This window comes from Miscanthus floridulus, chromosome 11, assembly GCF_019320115.1.
Source record: "Miscanthus floridulus cultivar M001 chromosome 11, ASM1932011v1, whole genome shotgun sequence".
In the NCBI taxonomy this organism is placed as follows: Eukaryota; Viridiplantae; Streptophyta; class Magnoliopsida; order Poales; family Poaceae; genus Miscanthus; species Miscanthus floridulus.
Genome location: NC_089590.1, coordinates 41,746,189 through 41,769,032, shown reverse-complemented (window position 1 = coordinate 41,769,032; position 22,844 = coordinate 41,746,189).

Genomic DNA, 22,844 nt, shown 5'->3' with positions numbered 1-22,844 from the left:
TCATAGTCAGGCCTTTGGTATAAATATTGAACCTCGACCATTGTAATGGACATCTCACATCGATAAAATAAATCTAGTACCTTTACCTTTTCGGCTTCGGCCACCCCTTAGGAGTAGGAGTAGAGTAGATTTTGGCGAGTTCTTTAGGCAAGCAGGGCTGCATTAGATGACCTGACCTTTGGCTTGTTTGTGAGTATCCATCATGACTTATATTGTTACTTGCAAGGCCACAACAGATGACTGATCTCTTGTGAGTCGTGGTATAAGTTAGTTATCGATTTATACTGTTATTTGTAAGGCTACAACAGATGACTGATCTCTTACAAATCATGGTATAGATTAGTTATTGATTCGTATCAACTTTTACAAGGCTTCAATAGACGACTGATCGCTTGTAAATGTTGGTATTAATCAAAGTTATCGATATTGTGTTAGATAGTTCGTTGTTTAATACAATATCACCAATTGCATGATCTAGATTGAGATTCGTTGATCCTATCTATTTTGATCTATTGTTTGCTGATTACTATCACAGTTGAATTCAATTCCTAATGTTAGATCCTGTTTCAATGACCAATCTATCTCGGTCCTGATCGTACATGGTGGGTGTTTGAAGTCATGTTCCACTAGGAGATAGATCTGTTGATCGTCAGTATTCGGTATGATTTCGCTATCAATGCTGTATCAGATGACTCGATCCGTTGATAGCGTGTCAGACTAGACATTGGTGGTTAGTAGATCTATCTATTAAGAAGAACATGGCATCAACCACCCGCTATGTCTCCATCGGTTATTTAGTCGATGGTCTGATCTCTAACGCATATGACATGCCTTCATGATTCCTTTGTGATATAAGTAGATCTATCTATTGCTGGTGTCTGATCTAGGGACCTACCGTCAATGCTGCATCAGACGACTTGACCTGTTGGCAGTACAATAAATTGAGTCTAGTCATTTGTAGATTTATTTGTATCCAACGGATGAGTGATCGTATGCCGTACGACATGATCACTGGAATCGGTTGTTTTAGCCGATAGCCTGCTTTGTTGAGGATGTACTAGCTATTTATATGATTTTACTTGTTTTTGTCCTGGTTTAAAGCTAGTATGTCTCTCACATGTATGCTTACACATCTATCCTTACATCTTTCACATGCTTACATGATCATCGGCTAAGCTAGATCCATGTAACTAAGTAAATAATAATTGCAGATATGCCTGTTTTGTTTACATTACATCATGAACATGCTAGATATCGACTCTCTAGTCGATAGCCTTATTGTGCTGGCCACTTGGCCATATATTTGGAATTGTCTGGACAAACACCAGCATGTTCCACATTAAATTACTGATCACTTTCTCTCCTTGTCAATTGTAAGATCAAATTGACTGGCACGCCCTCGGTCATGACCATCCGGTCTAGTGCCCCACCTTTTAAGCTCGGAGAGAGCTTGAGATCTGCTCCGCATGGTTTCTCTTGGCTTGCTCATGTGTCGGCGGCTCCTCGTCACCTTTTTGCCATCGACACAGATTGGCACGCTCGGTGGAACCACAATCGTTTTATCAGAGGTCAACCACAATTGTCAACATGGATAATCAGACGATCCTCAAGGTCAACCTTGAAGACTTGCCTAACGACCAGAAGGCGCTCATTGAGCAAGCGATAGAGGAATTCAGAGAGAAGTACCTGTTGTCTTACAGTAGGATGCGTGATTCAGTTGTTCAGAAGACTCCCCTACCAAGCGTTCTCCTACATGGTCAAAGCAAAGATGTTGAAGCAAGGACCACTACTCATTTGGTCCACCTGACTGTTCATGAAGCCTTCACAAACCACAATAAGGTGTTGGCCAACACGATTGGCAATGTTATGAAAAAGGTTTTCTTTAGAGCGCCAATTGATCAAGTTGGGCCAGCATACTCTAATGGCTTGAATCCTTCGACTGTGGGAAGCAACATAACTGGTACTAGTCACCAGTCGAATGGTGGGAAGTTCTAGCAACCACTAGTGCAGCAGCTTCCTAGAGGATAGGCTCAAGATCAGACCCTGCAAACAGCAGTGGGCAAGGTCGAGCCTTACCAATGGCAGGGGGCAAGCTCAGATGATAGGGGGCAGCCACCAGCACAGCAATCACCAAGTGCCCCTGTCACGCAGATAGTCCAGCAGCCAACCTCCCCAATTACTCAGCAGGTTGTGCAATGGCCGACTCAGGGAAGATTTAGTACTTCCTATCAAATGCCTTAGTCGGCCCAAAGAATTGCTCCATCAGTGCAAAGGATCATCACGAACATTGATCCTAACTACTTCAATAGTTGATTGTAGGGATACGCAACTCACAATGCCCAGATCAACTATCCAGAGGGATACCACTTGGTTTCAGATGCCACTACATATGAGCTTATGCCACATCCTAGGTATTAGAACCCTTACAATTATAATGCGTAGCAACTCCAGCAGTCTCTGGCTCAAAATCAACAAGTCCAAGTACAAGGATCTCAGTCTCAGGCTCAAGGGCAGCTGAGACAAGAAGTTGCCACAATGGATGCTGAAGAGTTTGTTAACCAGATAACTGCTATGATGCAAAGCCAGTTTGGTCTAAAAACTAAAGGAAAAATTGGCTCTTACCAGTGTCCATACCATGCCTGGTATGACCTTGTGCAACTCCCACCACGCTATAGAGTCCCAGATTTATCCAAATTCACTAGGGTAGATGAGATAACAACCATGGAGCATATCAGCTGCTATCTCATTCAGCTTGGAGAAGCATCTGTTGAGGATACATACAAAGTTAGATTCTTCCCCTTGTCCCTGTCTGGACAGGCCTTCAGTTGATTTTCATCACTAGAACCAAACTCAATCGCTGGATGAGCCAATCTAGAAAACAAGTTCCATGCATATTTCTACAGTGGGATAGATGAAAAGAAGATTATAGATTTGACAAGCATGAGGCAGAAGAACAATGAGTCAGGCTCTGAGTTCGTCCAAAGATTCAGAGAAGTAAGGAACCTTTGCTATTCATTGAATATATCTGATGGCCAATTGGCTAAATTGTCCCTTCAAGGGATGTCTCCATTGATCAGAGAGAAATTTGATGGCTAGGAGTTTGAAAGCTCGGCCCATTTAGTTCAGAGAGTGTCTGCCTTCAAGAGTCAGCACCAGATCCTATCCTGAAAGGTCCAAATATGGCTAGAGGGGGGGTGAATAGCCTATTTAAAAATCTACAAATCAACTAGAGCAATTTGATTAGTATGACAAATAGTATAATGCAAACTTGCTCTAGCTCTACAAAGGTTGCAAGCCACCTATCCAACAATTCTAGTTGCAATGATTACTTAGGCACCCAAACTTGCTATGTAACTACTCACTAAGAGCTCAACTAGATGAATATACAAATAAAGCAAGCTCTCAATTCTAATTACACTAAAGAGCTTGTATCAACTAGTTTGCAAGAATGTAAATAAGTGAGTAGGGTGATTATACCACCGTATAGGGAATGAACCAATCATAAGATGAAGATTAAGCCAATCACTGGGAGAATGCAAATGACAAGAGACAACCGATTTTTCTCCCAAGGTTCACATGCTTGCCAACACGCTAGTCCCCGTTGTGTCGACCAACACTTGGTGGTTCAGCGGCTAAGAGGTGTTTCACAAACCTCATCCACACGATAGGACACCACAAGAACCAACCCACAAGTGAGGTAGCTCAATGACACGAGCAATTTACTAGAGTTACCTTTTGGCGCTCCGCCGGGGAAGGTACAACTCCCCTCACAATCACCAAAGGCGGCCACGAACAATCACCAACTCATGCCGATCCTCCATCGCTGCACCAAGCCATCTAGGTGGTGGCAACCACTAAGAGTAACAAGCGAAATCCACAGCGCAACACGAATACCAAGTGCCTCTAGATGCAATCACTCAAGCAATGCACTTGGATTCTCTCCCAATCTCACAAAGATGATGAATCAATGATGGAGATGAGTGGGAGGGCTTTGGCTAAGCTCACAAGGTTGCTATGTCAATGAAAATGTGCAAGAGTTAGAGCTTGAGCCGGCCATGGGGCTTTAAATAGAAGCCCCATGGAATAGAGCCGTTATACCCCTTCACTGAGCAAAACGCGCTCTGACCGGACGCTATGGTCATACTGACCGGACCCTGGACTCAGCGTCCGGTCCACTGATTTATGCCACATGTCACTCTGAGTTAAAACTGAACCGTCAGATCACAACGGCTAAGTGCTGACCGGACGCTCCAGCTAAACTGACCGGATGCTAGAGCCTCAGCGTCCGGTCGAGTACAGTAAGGGTCCAAATCCGTTTTTCCTCGACTGGACGCGTCCGGTCCACCTCAACCGGACACAGCCCAGCGTCCAATGGTATACCCTAGCTACTATACCGCCAAGTCAGCATGACTGGACATAGGCAGTCAGCGTCCGGTGCATTTAGATCCAGCATCCGGTCACTTGATCGACGCTGGCATCTCCTCTGTCTTCTTCTCCCTTGCTCAAATGTGCTAACCACCAAGTGTATCACCTTGTGCACATGTGTTAGCATATTTTCACAAATGTTTTCAAGGGTGTTAGCACTCAACTAGATCCTAAATGCATATGCAATGAATTAGAGCATCTAGTGGCACTTTGATAACCACATTTCGATATGAGTTTCACTCCTCTTAATAGTACAGCTATCTATCTTAAATGTGATCACACTCACTAAGTGTCTTGATCACTAAAACAAGATGGCTCCTACATTTTATACCTTTGCCTTGAGCCTTTTGTTTTTCTCTTTCTTCTTTTCCATGTTTAAGCATTTGACCATCACCATTGTCATGATCTTCGCCATTGCTTCATCACTTGGAGTAGTGCTACCTATCTCATAATCATCTTGATAAACTAGGTTAGCACTTAGGGTTTCATCAATTAACCAAAACCAAACTAGAGCTTTCAATCTCCCCCTTTTTGGTAATTGATGACAACCCTTATACAAAGATATGAATTAAAGTTCATTTGAATCCATGTTGCTTGCCCAAGCATATTTATCATGTGGAAAGGATATGGACAAGTTTCATGAACTCCATATGATAGCAATTGCTCCCCCTACATATGTGCTAAGAGTTTGGATTGAAGCTTTGCACATATGATTAGATAGGAAATATAGGAGACAATTTCTACCAAATGATGCTAAGGTATAAGAGATGGACCTTTGAAGCATGATACCAATCGGAGTGCACCAATACACCATCCTTAGCACCATTGGTAACTAGACATACACAAAAACTAGAATACCCCATGAGATCAATATTACAAATAAGGGTCTAGTTTTCATAGAATGAACATAGGTCTAGTTACTATAGCCTATGCATGCTAGTTTTTCATTTCAACATTCAAACCTACAACTAGCATATACCACACAAGCATGGATATTTGAAATTAAAACTTATGCCATGCAAGCAAACATATGTAATGCACATTCAAATTTATCATATGAGTTCATGAGCTTGCTCCCCCTATTTGTATGCTCAAAATTTTAATTGATCCCCTTCCTTTGTCATATATTATCTCTCCCCCTTTGTTTCACTATCTTTGTACACTATTTCTCCCCCTTTGTCATCAATGACCACAAAGGCTTATAGATAGGGTAGGATTATTAATGTCAACAATTTGCACAAAAGGTAGCCTTAAATTATAGATATGTTGGGGTGAAACCATGTGAAATGAGGATCATTTTTCCAATTTGGTTCAATCTAGATTACTTGCAAAAGATATTTAACTCGGTTTGATCCAAGGACAAGCTTCTTCACACCTCTAAATAAGGGTTATCTTGTACCATGTTGAGTTAAACACTTATAGCTCATTTTCTAAATCAAACACTAGGTTTACAAGCCCACAAACATGTCATATGCTACCACTAGATCATTTCAAACCTTCAAGCAATAGTGGTACCATACAAGCATCAAATTTATTTGATTTTCATGAATGAGCCTATTCAAATGTGAAATATGTCTAGATGCACTAATCATGTCCTTAGCAATGGATGGATGACATGTCAATCAACTTTACCTTGCTTGGCTCGAAGGAGAGGCATGTCATATAGTGGGGGTGCATCAACACATATTTGAGAAGTCAAGTATGTTCAATTCATTCCTTAGCTTGCAAAACCTCTTTTCATCAAGTGGCTTGGTGAATATGTCGACAAGTTGATCTTCGGTGCCCACACTCTCTATGCAAATGTCCCCTTTTTGTTGGTGATCTCTTATGAAATGATGGCGGACATCAATATGCTTTGTTCTTGAGTGTTGAACCGAGTTGTTGGTGAGCTTTACGGCACTCTCATTGTCACATAGCAATGACACTTGCTTGAATCTAATTCCAAAGTCACTCAAAGTAGCCTTCATCCAAAGTAATTGAGCACAACAACTACCGGCCGAAATGTACTCTGCTTTGGCGATTGAAAGTGCTACACTATTTTGCTTCTTTGATGACCAAGATACAAGTGATCTTCCCAATAGTTGACATGTGCCCGATGTGCTCTTTCTCTCAACTTTGCATCCCGCATAATCGGAATCCGAATATCCAATCAACTCAAATCTTGCTCCCTTAGGATACCATAATCCAACATGTTGTGTATGCTTCAAGTACCTCAATATTCTCTTAGTTGCCTTCAAATGACTTTCTCTTGGTGAGGCTTGAAATCTAGCACACATGCATACACTAAACATCACATCCGGCCTTGATGCGATCACATAGAGTAGACTTACAATCATGGACCGATACATCTTTTGATCCACCATGTTGCCACTTGTATCAGTATCCAAGCTTCCACTTGTCCCCATTGGTGTACTAATAGCTTTACTGTCATCCATTTCAAACTTCTTGAGCATGTCCTTGATATATTTGCCTTGACTCACAAATGTGCCATTCTTCATTTGCTTGATTTGAAGACCAAGGAAGTAACTAAGCTCTCCAATCATTGACATCTCAAACTCACTTGCCATCATTTTGCCAAACTCCTCACAAAATTCTTGATTTGTTGATCCAAAGATGATATCATCAACATAGATTTGCATCACAAACAAGTCATTTCCAAGCTTCTTGGTGAAGAGAGTGGTGTCAACCTTTCCCATCTTGAATCCCTTAGAGAGTAGAAAATCCCTCAATCTCTCATACCATGCTCTAGGTGTTTGTTTCAATCCATACAAAGCCTTTCTCAACTTGTAGACATGGTTGGGTTTCTTCTCATCTTCAAAACCGGGAGGTTGCTCAACATACACAAGCTCATTGATGTACCAATTGAGAAATGCACTTTTCACATCCATTTGGTACAACTTGATGTTGTGGGCACAAGCATAAGCTAGTAAGATCCTAATTGCTTCCAATCTTCCAACCAGGGCATATGTTTCTCCAAAGTCAAGACCTTCAACTTGAGTGTAACCTTGAGCCACTAATCTTGCTTTGTTCCTTATTATTATCCCATCTTGATCTTGCTTGTTCTGAAAGACCCACTTGGTTCCAATCACATTATGATCCTTAGGCCTCTCAACTAAATCCCATACTTGGTTTCTTGTGAAGTTGTTTAGCTCTTCATGCATAACATTTATCCAATCAACATCCTTCATAGCTTCACCCATCTTCTTAGGTTCAATGGATGACACAAATGAGAAATGCTCACAAAATGAAGCCAATCTTGATCTTATTTGCACACCTCTTGAAATATCACCAATGATAGTGTCCAATGGATAATCTCTTGCAACATTGGTTGGTTGAAGCACTTGCACTTGATTGCTAGCATTTGAGTGATCACTTGGTTAAGATGATGAACTAGCCATTTGTTGATTTTGCACATTGCCATTACTAGTGCTTGCTTGGATTTGATCATGAGAACCACTAGCTTGTACATTTGAGTTAGAGAGCACTTGATTCTTGTCATCTTCAATATCAATCACCTCTCTAGGCCTTAACCCACCAATGTCCATGTTCTTCATTGCATTGACCAATTGAGTGCCTCTTACATCATCTAGATTCTCATCTTCCTCTTGGGAACCATTTGTTTCATCAAACTCCACATCATGAACCTCCTCAAGAGTACCACTAGCCAAATTCCAAACTCTATAAGCCTTGCTAGTAGTGGAGTAACCAAGCAAGAAACCTTCATCACATTTCTTTTCAAACTTGCTCAATCTAGTGCCTTTCTTTAATATGTAGCATTTACAACCAAAAACCCAAAAGTATGCTATGTTGGGCTTTCTTCCATTCAATAGCTCATAAGGTGTTTTTTCCATCATGGGGTGACAATAGAGTCGGTTGCTATAGTAGCAAGCCATGTTGATTGCTTCGGCCCAAAATGAATGACTCACATTGTACTCTCTCAACATTGATCTTGCCATATCAATCAATGTTCTATTCTTTCTTTCAACTAGCCCATTTGATTGAGGAGTATACTTGGCCGAGAATTGATGTCTAATTCCAAATTCATCACATAACTCATCAAAGTTCTTGAACTCACTTTCATTGTCACTTCTAACTTTCTTGATTGTTGTTTCAAACTCATTGTGAATACCCTTGACAAATGATTTGAATGTTGCAAACACATCACTCTTGTCAACAAGAAACAATACCCATGTGTATCTAGTGAAATCATCCACAATCACAAATCCATATTTGTTTCCACCAATGCTAGTGTATGTGGTTGGTCCGAACAAGTCCATGTGCATCAACTCAAATGCCTTAGATGTGCTCATCATGCTCTTCTTAGGATGTGTATTACCAACTTACTTTCCGGCTTGACATGCACTACATAGTTTGTCTTTCTCAAATGTGACATCTTTCAAGCCTCTAACTAAGTCATGCTTAATCAACTTGTTCAATTGTTTCATTCCAACATGACCAAGCCTTCTATGCCATAACCAACCCATGCTAGACGTAGTGATCAAATATGTTGACAATTGAGCTTCTCTAGCATTGAAATCAACTAAGTATAGATTCTCATATCTAAATCCTTTGAGTATCAAGTTAGAGCCATCTACACTTATGATCTCTACATCATCCACACCAAATATGCACTTGAAACCAAGATCACACAATTGAGCTACCGACAATAAGTTGAAGTTCAAGCTCTCTACTAGTAGCACATTGGAAATGCTCAAGTCATTGGATATTGCAATCTTACCAAGCCCTTTGACCTTGCCTTTGCCATTGTCACCAAATGTGATACTATCAATCCCATTGCTCTTGCTTTCATTGATTGAATTGAATATTCTTGGATCACCGGTCATGTGTTGTGTGCACCCACTATCAAGCACCCAATGCCTTCCTTCAGCTTTATAATTTTCCTACAAAAGAAGATCAATTCCTTTTAGGAACCCAAACTTGCTTGGGTCCTTGTAGGTTAGTCACCAAGGTCTTTGGTACCCAAATGGCCTTCTTCTTTGGGCCTACAATTGGTGTACCAATGAACTTAGCCTTCACACCATTGGGACCCTTATAAAGCATGTAACAAGAATCAAATTTGATTGAGGATACGTTAAGTAGCTTGTTCTTGTCAGTCTTGCAATTTTGCTCTATATGCCCAACTTGCTTGCATTTATTGCAAAACCGACCATTGCCCTACACAAAGCTAGCTTTGGGAGTGACAAAGGCCGCCTTGCCTTTCTTGGGGGTATAGCCTAATCCGTCTTTGTTGACAGAAAATCTTTGGCTACCCAAGCACTTTAGCAAGTGGGCTTCTCCACCATAGGCATTGCCTAAGGTACGAGTGAGCTCATTTACCTCCTTCTTGAGGTTCTTATTTTCCACCATTAGTGATGTATCATTCATAGGTGGAGTAGTAATGATTGTGCTACAAGATGTGTTAGTAGGAGCAACAATAATGGGTTCATGAAAAGATTCATCAATAAGATCACATGTTAGTCCCACATCACATGTTATGATCACTTGCTCCTTCTTGGCTTTCTCCACTTTGACTTGCTCAATAAGAGAGGAGTGAGCCTTTTCAAGCTTAGAGTGAGCTTTGCCAAGCTTCTCATGGGCTTCCATTAGCCTCTCATGAGTGGCATTGAGCTCATCAAGGGATTGCTCAAGAAATTTGACTTTCTTGTTCAATTCCTTGCACTCCTTTCTCTTCATCTCAAAGCAAGTATGCACTTGCTCACACATGTCCATGAGCTCCTCCTTGGAGTACTCCTCATCATCATCATCACTCCTACAAGCATCACTTTCACATTCATCATCATCACTCACATCATATTTTACCTTGGTAGGTTTTGCCATGAGGCATGTCGATGGAGTGTCAAAGATGGAGGGCTTGTTGTTGATGACGATGCTTGCTAGTGCTCTCTTGATAGATTTCTTGTCATCATCACTAGAGCTATCACTATCCGAAGAGCCATCACTATCCCATGTGACCACATAGCCTCCACCCTTCTTCTTCTTTTGGAAGGTCATTCTCTTCTCCTTCTTCTCCTTTTTTTCTTTCTTATCCTCCTTGTGCTTCTTCTTTTCATCCTCATCATTGTCACTATTGTATGGACAATTTGCTACTACATGATTGGAGCTTTTGCAATTGTAGCATCTTCTCACATACTCTTTCTTCTTGGTGTGATCTCTTCTCTTTCTTGCACCATAGCCCTTCTTTTTCATGAATTTTCCCATCTTGCGCACAAAGAGAGCCATAGCTTCATCATCAATATCACTAAGATCATCATCATCACTTGATTCTTTCTTGGACTTGCCCTTGTTCTTTGATGATGAGGAGCTAGCCTTGAATGCTATGCTTTTCTTCTTCTTGTCTTCTTCTTCCTTCTTGTCATCCTTGTCATCCCCCTCCCTTTCCACATGGTATGTCTCTTGTGTCATGACATCACCTAGTACTTGGTTAGGGGTAATATCCTTCAATCCTCCTCTTATGATGAGCAATCTCAACATCTCAAATCTTGGAGGTAAGCACATCAAGAATCGATGGGAGACATCATCATCCTTGATCTTTTCTCTCAAAGCCTTCAAGTCATTGACAATTACTTGTAGCCGATGGAACATCTCTGGAATGCTCTCATCATCCTTCATGTTGAAACTTGTCAACTTGTCCTTAAGGATGTACAACTTGGCACTCTTCACCGCCGGTGTGCCCTCATATGTTTCCTCCAATCTCTTCCACACCTCATTTGCTCTTTCACAATCCTTGATTTGCTCAAACACCTTGGAATCAATGGCATTGTATATGGTGTTGAGAGCCATTGTATTGCATTGCTTGTTGATCTTATCTTGGTTGGTTGGATCATCGGGATCAATGATAGCATAGTCATTCTCGGTCACTTCCCATACTTGATCATTGATTGAACCAAGATACATCCTCATCTTTCTCTTCCAATAGTCATAGCATGTGCCATCAAAGAATGGTGGTTTGCCCCCCACATGGTTGAACACAACTTGAGCCATAATTTGACACCGAGGTTGTTAAGCCTTCAATCAAACGGTGACCACGGCTCTGATATCACTTGAAAGGTCCTAATATGGCTAGAGGGGGGTGAATAGCCTATTTAAAAATCTACAAATCAATTAGAGCAATTTGATTAGTATGACAAATAGCGTAATGCAAACTTGCTCTAGCTCTACAAAGGTTGCAAGCCACCTATCCAACAATTCTAGTTGCAATGATTACTTAGGCACCCAAACTTGCTATGTAACTACTCACTAAGAGCTCAACTAGATGAATGTAAAAATAAAGCAAGCTCTCAATTCTAATTACACTAAAGAGCTTGTATCAACTAGTTTGCAAGAATGTAAATAAGTGAGTAGGGTGATTATACCGCCATGTAGGGAATGAACCAATCACAAGATGAAGATTAAGCCAATCACCGGGAGAATGCAAATGACAAGGGATAACCGATTTTTTTCCCGAGGTTCATGTGCTTGCCAACACGCTAGTCCCCGTTGTGTCGACCAACACTTGGTGGTTCGACGGCTAAGAGGTGTTTCACAAACCTCGTCCACACGATAGGACACCACAAGAACCGACCCACAAGTGAGGTAGCTCAATGACACGAGCAATTTACTAGAGTTACCTTTTGGTGCTCTGCCGGGGAAGGTACAACTCCCCTCACAATCACCAAAGGCGGCCACAAACAATCACGAACTCGTGCCGATCCTCCACCGCTGCACCAAGCCATCTAGGTGGTGGCAACCACCAAGAGTAATAAGCGAAATCCGCAGCGCAACACGAATACCAAGTGCCTCTAGATGCAATCACTCAAGCAATGCACTTGGATTCTCTCCCAATCTCACAAAGATGATGAATCAATGATGGAGATGAGTGGGAGGGCTTTGGCTAAGCTCTCAAGGTTGCTATGTCAATAAAAATGTGCAAGAGTTAGAGCTTGAGCCGGCCATGGGGCTTTAAATAGAAGCCCCATGGAATAGAGCCGTTATACCCCTTCACTGGGCAAAACGTGCTCTAACCGGACACTTCGGTCATACTGACCGGACCCTGGACTTAGCATCCGGTCCACTGATTTATGCCACATGTCACTCTGAGTTAAAACTAAACCATTAGATCACAATGGCTAAGTGCTGACCGGACGCTCCAGCTAAACTAACCGGACGCTGGAGCCTCAGCGTCCGGTCGAGTACAGTAAGGGTCCAAATCCATTTTTCCTCGACTGGACACGTCTGGTCCACCTCAACCAGACACAGCCCAGCGTCTAGTGGTATACCCTAGCTACTGTACCGCCAAGTCAGCACGAGTGGACGTAGGCAGTCAGCGTCTGGTGCATTCAGATTTAGCGTCCGGTCACTTGATCGACGCTAGCATCTCCTCTGTCTTCTTCTCCCTTGCTCAAATGTGCTAACCACCAAGTGTATCACCTTGTGCACATGTGTTAGCATATTTTCACAAATGTTTTCAAGGGTGTTAGCACTCAACTAGATCCTAAATGCATATGCAATGAATTAGAGCATCTAGTGGCACTTTGATAACCGCATTTCGATACGAGTTTCACTCCTCTTAATAGTACGACTATCTATCTTAAATGTGATCACACTCACTAAGTGTCTTGATCACTAAAACAAGATGGCTCCTACATTTTATACCTTTGCCTTGAGCCTTTTGTTTTTCTCTTTCTTCTTTTCCAAGTTTAAGCATTTGACCATCACCATGCCATCACCATTGTCATGATCTTCGCCATTGCTTCATCACTTGGAGTAGTGCTACCTATCTCATAATCATCTTGATAAACTAGGTTAGCACTTAGGGTTTCATCAATTAACCAAAACCAAACTAGAGCTTTCATACACAAAGAGAAGTATTTAAAAGGTACTACTACTATGACTAATCCTTATGATGTAGACTCCGATGGAGATGATCCAGAAGTCACAATCACTGAATGGACATGGGGCAAGGCTCATGTATCTTATCCATGGGTGAAGGAATCAGAGAACACCTATGACTTCAATGTTAAGAAAGTCAAGATGATCTTTGACATACTACTAGAGAAGAAGCAGTTGAGATTATCTGCAAACCATGTGATCCCTTTGGCTAAAGAACTTAAAGTGAAGAAATATTGCAAGTTCCACAACGTTACCAACCACAGTACAATGAGTTCAGAATCTTCCACGTTCAGAAGGCCATCAAGCAAAGGAGGATCTAGTTTGAGCCAACTAAGAAACCAACGATGGACGTAGACAAGCATCCTTTCCCAGGGGTGCACATTGGTGAAATTCTAGTTGGCTAAGGGAAAAACGAAGGTCTTAACATCGGCTAAGGCCAAAGAATATGGGTCAGTTGATCTCGAAGTTCAAATAATTGCCTATATACCTATTTTATTTACATTACATCATGAACATGCTGGATATCGACTCTCTAGTCTATAGCCTTATTATGCTAGCCACTTGGCCGTATATTTAGAACTGTCTAGACAAACACCATCACGTTCTACCTTAAATTACTAATCACTTTCTCTCCTTGTAAATTGTAGGGTCAAATTGACTGGCACGCCCTCGGTCATGACCTTCCAGTCTAGTGCCCCACCTTTTAAGCCTGGAGAGCTCGGGATCTACTCTGTGTGGTTTCTCTCGGCTTGCTCACGTGTCGGTGACTCCCCGTCACCTTTTGCCATCGACACGACACACCGCGATTAGCCCATTTTCCTAGGTTGATTTCCCCTTTTAGTTTTCTGCTACCTTTTTTTATGCTTTGTTTCTTATGTTTATGAGTATTACTTTTTGCAAGAGTTACAAAAGTCAGAGGCTGCACATACTACTTCAAAGGTGCCAACATCTAAAGCTGAGGCAGTGGCGACCCCGAGGGCTCCATCTAGTGGCGCTGAGGCCGAAAAGATAGGAGAAGTTGCCTCCCCTCCTACTGATCTGGAGGTGTAGTGTTTAGGCTTCTAGTTGTTAGTCTTAGATTTAGCCAGAGGCGATGGATTCCAAGAACTTGTTTATGTACATTATAGTTTTTAATATCTAGTTGGTGCCTTCGCTGTTTGGGAATTAATTGTACATTTGTCCTGCGCAGGTTTCCTCCTTTAGGCCTGTGCAGGACGTGTTACCGTTGACTATGTATCAAGATGGCGTTTATGTTAGTGGTGAACTATGGGAATATTGGCGTCAAACCTTCCCAAGACCTTCTATTTTTGAGATGTTTGCCCTCATAACGTGTGATATTGACGACGAACGCGCAGAGTTTGTTAGATCTCTTGCTTGGCGAGGACCTCGCCCACCCATTTAGTTTTTGTGTTTGAAGTTACACTATTTTAGTGGCCTTCTTGCCTTTGTAATTTGTGATAGTAGGTCTTAATGCCTCCAGCGCTGTGCCTTGTAGCTGCCTTCTGGCTTTTGTATACTTTTGTTTTTTGTTTTGATGATTGAGCTTGTGAGGTGCTTTGTTGTACTATGTTTGTTTCCTTTGAAAAAATTTGTTTGTGCCCTAGATATACACTTGTTTGATTGCAAAATCTTGTTTCAGTTATAATTTAGGCCAAAGAGTTCTAGCTGATGGCGCTTATTTTCTTGCTCTTACCTTCGCTTCTCTCTTCTTTGGCTGCCATTGGGGATGAACTTGTGCATCCGCACGGAAGAGTTGAGGTGCTAGTCTTCAACCTTGCATCTTGTGCTGAGGCTCCGGTGCTTGCTTTCCTGTTGTAGCCTCTGCTTTTTTTGTCTCTAGCTGTTGCCAGGGAGGTTCTAGCACGTCGGCGCAAAAGAGCTGAGGTGCTCGTATTTGATCTTGCAGTTGTTGCGAAGGCTTTGGCATAATTTGAGCACTCATCGGAGGTGCTAGTCTTCGATCTTGGTGCTTCTTATTGGCGGTGCTTAACTCATATTTCTACCACCAACATTTAAACAAAACAAAACAAATATGAATACTAAAACTTAGAATTAGGGCTTACAACTCACATTTTCTATGAGTTTTGGTATATACATGTTTTACAGGCACAAGTATGAAAATACACTAAAATGCGCAATCCAGAAGGCGCATTCAAGCAAAACATATGCAAAAGCCCATTCATACTCCACACTAGGGTAGAACACCAGCATAGCAGAGGCCTAGGCCTAGCTAGGAGCCCACACACCGAAGGTGGTGGCCAAGCACGTAGCTTAGGGCTGGGTGTGGCTACACTGCCCCCAGCTCCGCCTAGCCTCACCTTTCTCAGGCGGTGCATTCAATGCACGTGGAGGCAGTTGCATGTGGTGCTTTCCTAAAATACCAAGCAAACTGACCTCTTCAAGCCTATATAAGAAGACCCCCTTCACATTCAAGAATCATTAACACAACAAGAGAAGAGAAGAAGAGAAGAGCTACACTCCTATCTTGAGTCTTAGCTAAATTTAGTATAGGGAGTGAGTGAGAGAAGAGTTGGAGAAGTATTAGAGTTGTCGGCTTACCTCCACTTGTGTACTCGGTGCCCCTTGTACACTTAGTGGAAGGAGCACTAGAATTGTCGGTTCCTCTACACTTGTATCTCAACGAACCAAGTACTACTTGGAGTATAAGGTTCATGTTTATCTTTGATGGTGAGTTCTTAATAAAAGTTATCTTTGATTACTATTTTCTTGCGGGTTCATTGTCCTTCCTCATGGTGGATACTCTAGTAGAAGGGCCCTGATAAAGACAGATAACCCTTGCATGCACGCTAGAGTAGTAGTCGATAGCATAGACATGGTGTCTAGGCTAGAGGCTACCTTCGTTTGCCTCATATCCTTCGGTTGAGGGGTAGACGGCAGGTGGTGATAGCCCTGTCCATCCTTCATAATCCCCCATGTTCAGATATAGCATAGAGCTATAGGCCAGCAACGCTTGGCAGACCAAGTGTTATCCGGTGCCCAAAGCAAGTCTATAGTGGCAAGGCTATCTTAACTTAGGATCTCTATCCTTAGAAAAACCTCACTACCCGAGCTATCCTTCTTCTTGTTATCTTGGGCGAACTAGCTAATAGACTTTACACATCCATTCCTTTGGGAATATATGATACCCTAAATACTTTTGGGTAAAGTGCTATGATGGTATATACGTGCGCTTGCAGATTCTTTCGCTCATGCTAAGAAATACCAACACTTCTGATGTAGACTAGGCCCAATCTTTCGAAAGGTATGATAGCGTCGATTGGTGGAGACTTGACGTTCATTATCTAGGCTTCGAACCAAGATTGATTTGGACCCCCGCAACTATTACACCACTGCTCCATTGGTTATCAACCACGTAAACGCGATTGACCTCGCCGAGAAGGCTTTCCTACAAGCGAATCGAGAACACAAGCAAGAATGGGATGAATGCAATCTGAAATTGCAAATAAATATGAGGCTTATGATAACGAGAAGGACTTCAAGTCTTTATTCAAAAGTACTAATCACCACAGGAGAACAAGATCAAGAACTAGGGCCCTGGTTCACAGCAAGCAGCCTTGGCGGCACAGTTGCAGCAAAACGATGTCTGTTTCACAAGGAAATCAAGAATTAAACAAAACCCCAAACCCTAAGGAGAGTGATGGCTGCTATTTATAGAGTCTTGGGCATCACCCCCTGGATGCACCCCCTAATGGGCCCAAACACGATACACGGTCCAACGGACCAAAAGACGGTGTCGTAGCACCCTGGCAGATTCTAGACGTTGACTTATTTCGATAATTCCTGTTGATTCCAAAGGTATTTTGACATGAAACCACTTGGATTGGCTTCCTTATCAAATTAGCTTTCTAACCATATGTGGATCATCAAAAACGGAGTCCGGATGTGTCCTGGGTGACTAGTTTAAGGCAGACTGGTCCTGGAACCCAAGATTGGCTCCAACTTCAGTTGGACTGGGCCTCCACCATGAGAAAGATGAATTGGACGCCTATGCTGGTCCTCCTCCTCTCCTTGACTTGTATGTGATGAAAAAGTGATATCCTCATCATCCTCCCTTTCTTGAATTGAAGTCGTCCTCAACTGAAGTAGATCGTCTCCTCCATTGGATGACAGCAACGATGGCTCCGGAAGAAGACGTTCATCTTGGCGCCCAATCCTTTGCAAAGGCGGCTGCCATGGTGGCTTCCCTATTGGGAATTCATCCTCCTCCTGCAAAAGGTTAGTACCAATAAGAGGCATAACACTAGAAGCAGGACCAAGTGAACATATAGGCGATATACAAGTTAAAGCATAACAAGGTTCATCATGATCAGCAAGAACAGATTTAAGAGCAAATAAAACTTCTTTCATGTTACTTGATGGTTCATTTGTTGGTTTGCTAAAGTCTTTATCATGGCCTTTCTTTTTCTTTTCAGCAAGTTCCTTTTCATATTGCACAATTTCAGTAGGAGTTAAAGAAAGTAAAGCAATGGTCTTTCCCTTAAATATAAAAGCATATCTATTTTTCCTACCATGATGTAGAACATTATTATCATATTGCCAAGGGTGGCCTAACAAAAGTGAACAAGCTTGCATAGGCACGACATCAAAATCAGCATAATCATGGTATGATCTGATAGAAAAATACACACAAGCAGATTGTGTTACCTTTGCCTTACCACTATTGTTGAACCACTGAACATGGTATGAATGTGGAAGAGCACGTGTAGATAAACCAAGGGTCTTGACAAGCTCAGAACTTACCAAGTTGTTGCTACTCCCTCCATCAATTATAGCATGAACACAGAAATTATTGACAATGAGGAACATTTGAAACAAATTGTGGTGTTATAGCTTGTCTACTGGCTCAACTTGTGTACTCAAAACACGCTGAACAAGGATTGATTTGTAGTTTGCAGTGCATATCACACTATCAATTACCTCATTATGATCTTCAGCACTATCTGCAAATTTATCTGCATAAAGATCAGTTGCAAGTGCAAATTCATTATCTTCATCACTAGCACTAGCATACCCACCATCATCAATAGCAATATATACACGTTTGCTAGGGCATTCTTTAGTAATATGTCCCATGCCCTTGCAGCGGTGGCAAACGATTTTAGAAGAGTTGCTAGAGGAAGGTGTAGCAGATCCACTAGAAGAAGGTGTGATAGAAGAACTCTTCTTTATAGGCGCTGGTGGTGTCTGCACATCAGAAAATTTACTCACCTCGGTTGGACGTGAAGGAGTGGACGGAGTCGTGGAACGCCTAGGTTGTCATCCCTGTACTTCTCTTTCAGCTTTAAGAGCATAATGATACAATTGGGAAAATCTAGTCCATTCTTTATAGTCAAGAACATCTTGTATTTCACGACGCAAACCTCCAAAAAAACTAGAACAGTTATCCATTTCATCCTCTTGTATGTTACTACGTGCTAGACCAATTAAAAGCTCCTGATAATATTCCTCAACAGTCTTACTACCTTGATTTAAACATTGCAGTTTTAATCGTAGATCACGCTGATAGTATGGAGGAACAAATCTCGATTTCATTCGTCGTTTAAGTACAGTCCAAGTTTGAGGTATTTGAGCATTAGCATTAGCATTAACATTATTGCAAATATCATTCCACCAGAAAAGAGCAAAACTAGTAAACTAACTAGTAGCAAGTCTAACTCTATATTCTTTGGGGACTTGATGGGAGCTAAATTTTTGATCTATAGCCATCTCCCAATCTAAGTATGCTTCAGGATCAGTAGAACCAGAAAAAGAAGGTATCTTAAACTTGGTTTTAGAGAAAGGATCATTATTACCTTGGTTATTACCTCCCATACCGCGTCAGTTAAAGTTCAACCAATTACGGTTACATGCATCCTCAGCACGTCATTGAGCTTCGGCTTCAGCCTCCGTGTCGCCATCATCCTCCTCAGAGAGATCATCACCATCATCTTTAGGACATGGTCCAGGATGTCGTTGTTCAACATCTTCAATCCTCTTGGCCAAGTTGGTGATTTGTTGAAGGATCTCATTGAACTTGTCATCAAGAACAGCACAAGCTCATTCTTAGAAACACAGTCATTGAAATCTATAGGTGTGTCCCCGTTTCCTTTACCGCTGCCTTCTGCTTTTCCTAACATGGTTAGTAGAAAGAAGAAGACAACACAAATAGTATTATCCCTACCAACTACTTAGGTTGTGGACAAGGAAAAACAAGGCACTTAACTCTTAAGCGTCTTACCACGGTCTTACAAGTCTTCTTACCAAAGCAACTGGCGATGCAATCGGTCGGTGACTGTGATACCATTGTAGCTTGAGTGTAACAGTTGCAAGGCGAACCTATACTTGGTTAGAAGAAAGTGGAGCTTGGACAGACATAATATAGTAGCAAGGCATAGCAAAATTCGCAACTGAATAGCAAAGCTAAATAAGTATCCCAAGTACTCGTCTTAGTTGCTGGCCTACTCACGTTCTAAGTATCAGATGTATCAAGTGATGTGAATAGCAGGAATATGATTAGGAACAAGGCAGAAATTAGCACACGCAAACATAGCTCAAATGGCGCTCTCTATGTGCTCCTCTAAATATTATTCCACTTTTGCCCCTCTATTTTTTTCTCTATTTTTGGGCTGTCGTTGTTTTTTGGGATTCTTTGACTTTTTCTTTTTCTTTTTTTGTATTTTTTCTTCACTTAGGAGCACAAAAGAAGTAACCACAGAAAATATGAGCTTAGAGAAGTGAAAGGCGTGGCCTGTGGAAATTTCAGGGGACGTGCTCAAAATCAACAAAAAGCTTGTGACCACAAAAAGAGGATCTTGTGACCAGTTTTTGACCAAAATAATAATCTCTGACCCCGACAGTACAGGGATGGACGGATTTGAATTTTTTTTGATCGATTTTGATATATGAAATGTCGAAATCCGAGTTCGTATGCGAAAACTAGACTAGTTTTATGAATTGACATCGAATTAGAGGACAAAACGGGAACAATGCGTGCAAAATTGGTCACGGTGGCAAGAATTTGATGGAAACAATGAAGATAAGTATAACAAATTAGATGTCGTGGACTAGGGTTTGATGGATATAAAGGAAACATAGCAAGACTTGAAGGTGTTCACGAATTATGATGAAAAACAAAGGGAAAAACACAAACTGGACTCAAAATCGATCTAAAACCAGGAACCAGAGCTTGACCTAGGGCACAAACTCAACAACGTGAAATAGAGATGAAATTGCATGACACAATGAGACTATAGGACAGGGAATATGTGGCGGTGTATATTTTTTGGCTTTTTATGGACTATAGGTAATGCAAAAACAGTAACAATCTAAAGGGGAAAACAAAGTTATACCTAACGGGCAACAAGGTCTCTGACACCACTTGATGTATACTAGGCCTGATCTTCCAAAAGGTATGATAGCGTCGATTGGTGGAGACTTGACGTTCACAATCTAGGCTTCGAACCAAGATTGATTCGGACCTCCGCAACCGTTACACCACTGCTCCATTGGTTATTAACCATGCGAACGCGATTGACCTCGCTGAGAAGGCTTTCCTGCAAGCGAATCGAGAACACAAGCAAGAACAGGATCAATGCAATCTGAAATTGCAAATAAATATGAGGCTTATGATAACGAGAAGGAGTTCAAGTCTTTATTCAAAAGGACTAATCGCCACAGGAGAACAAGATCAAGAACTGGGGCCCTGGTTCACAGCAAGCAGCCTTGGCGGCACAGTTGCAGCAAAATGATGTCTATTTCATAAGGAAATCAAGAACTAAACAAAACCCCAAACCCTAAGGAGAGTGATGGCTGCTATTTATAGAGTCTTGGGCGTCACCCCCCTGGACACGCCCCCTAATGGGCCCAAACACGATACACAGTCCATTAGACCAAAAGACGGTGTCGTAGCACCCTGGCAGATTCTGGACGTTGACTTGTTTCGATGATTCCCGTTGATTCCAAAGGTATTTTGATGTGAGACCACTTGGATTGGCTTCCTTATCAAATTATCTTTCCAACCATATGTGGATAATTGAAAACGGAGTCTGGATGCATCCTGGGTGACCAGTTTAAGATAGACTAGTCCTAGAACCCGAGATGGGCTCCAACTTCAGTTGGACTGGGCCTCCACCATGAGAAAGATGAATTGGACGCCCATGCTGGTCCTCCTCCTCTCCTTGGCTTGTATGTGATGAAGAAGTGATGTCCTCATTAACTTCTCCAGAGGTCACAATGCAATTTGAGCAAGCAACGGAGGCTGTTGACCTCATTCTTGAGCGTTGTCTTCGCTTGTGTCTAGATGAGCATCTTGTTGCCTTCGGCCATGCAGGAGCAGCTGTGCTCCCATCGAACATGGTTGATGCCATGCCGTGCTAGCCATTATCTTTGGTTGTGGGGGGATGTTATGAGTCTTCGTGCGATACCCTTTCGCAACCTCTGATACTGACTAGTTCTTGGCGAGGTATGGCTGCACAACACCCACTGGAGGCTGTACATTACCTAGTGGTAGACATGTACAACCTCTCTATGGTCTTTGCTGGGTGGTGCAAGCTACTATAATTACGAGTCTTCGCATGGAATCCTATGACCCTCTTGTTTTTAAGGATACTCCTGCCTCCATTGCTTTCTTATCTTGCTCTATAATGTGGTAAGTTTGCTTTGCCTTGAACTCCCCCTAGCACTCTCTGGGTCTAGGGATATAGTGATGCATTGACTAGTGCTAGTGTGGGGAGGGGGGAGCGCCTCATTTTATAGTCTTATGCTAGTATACTTAATAAATTCTGGTAGTTGGTTGAGGTTTATTAATTGGATACGCTTTAATGTTGTAACAAGATTGATGGATTTGTTTGTACTTGGTGTATCTTTGACTCTTTAATTCTATTGTACCTTAGTCTTTGATTTCTATCTATCACCTGGTGCCTGATAAAAATAGGTCTTCACCAGGACTTTTTCTTCCTGATGCCTACAGCGAAGGCAGGTCTTTTGTTGGGTTTGTGGGCTTTTGGCCATTTTTTGATAATTCCTTGATGCCTGATTGCAGATAGGGCTTTGTCAAGGTTGCAGGCTGGTTTAGCCACAGAGGTCATTCCATGCTTTGTAGCCTTCGACTATGGGCAATGGAAGGTTCTATTTGTCATGATGTTGTTTGTCGAATGTTGTGGCTCCGTTGCTAGCCACTTTCGACCTTCACTTTTCATAGTGCTGGGGGGATTCCTCTTTATATTTTAGAGGGTTTTACATGGGTCCTTCCTCGTCAAAAACCTCACCTCCACTAGGAGGTCCCCTTTTGTGAGGAAAATAGTACATGCGCTTTTTGCATGAAATGTAAAGAAGAAAATGGAAAATACAAGAAAAGAACCTAAGGTGACCTTCGCTTATAGTTTTGTGAAGGCCATCCTCTTATAGCTATATGTAAAACCTATGGAAATTGTCGATGTTCTAGGTGTGAGTAGTTGTCTACCTTCGCCATCTATTAGGTAGAATGACCCTAGCCTTCCGGTGACTTTCACCATGTATGGACCTTCCCACTT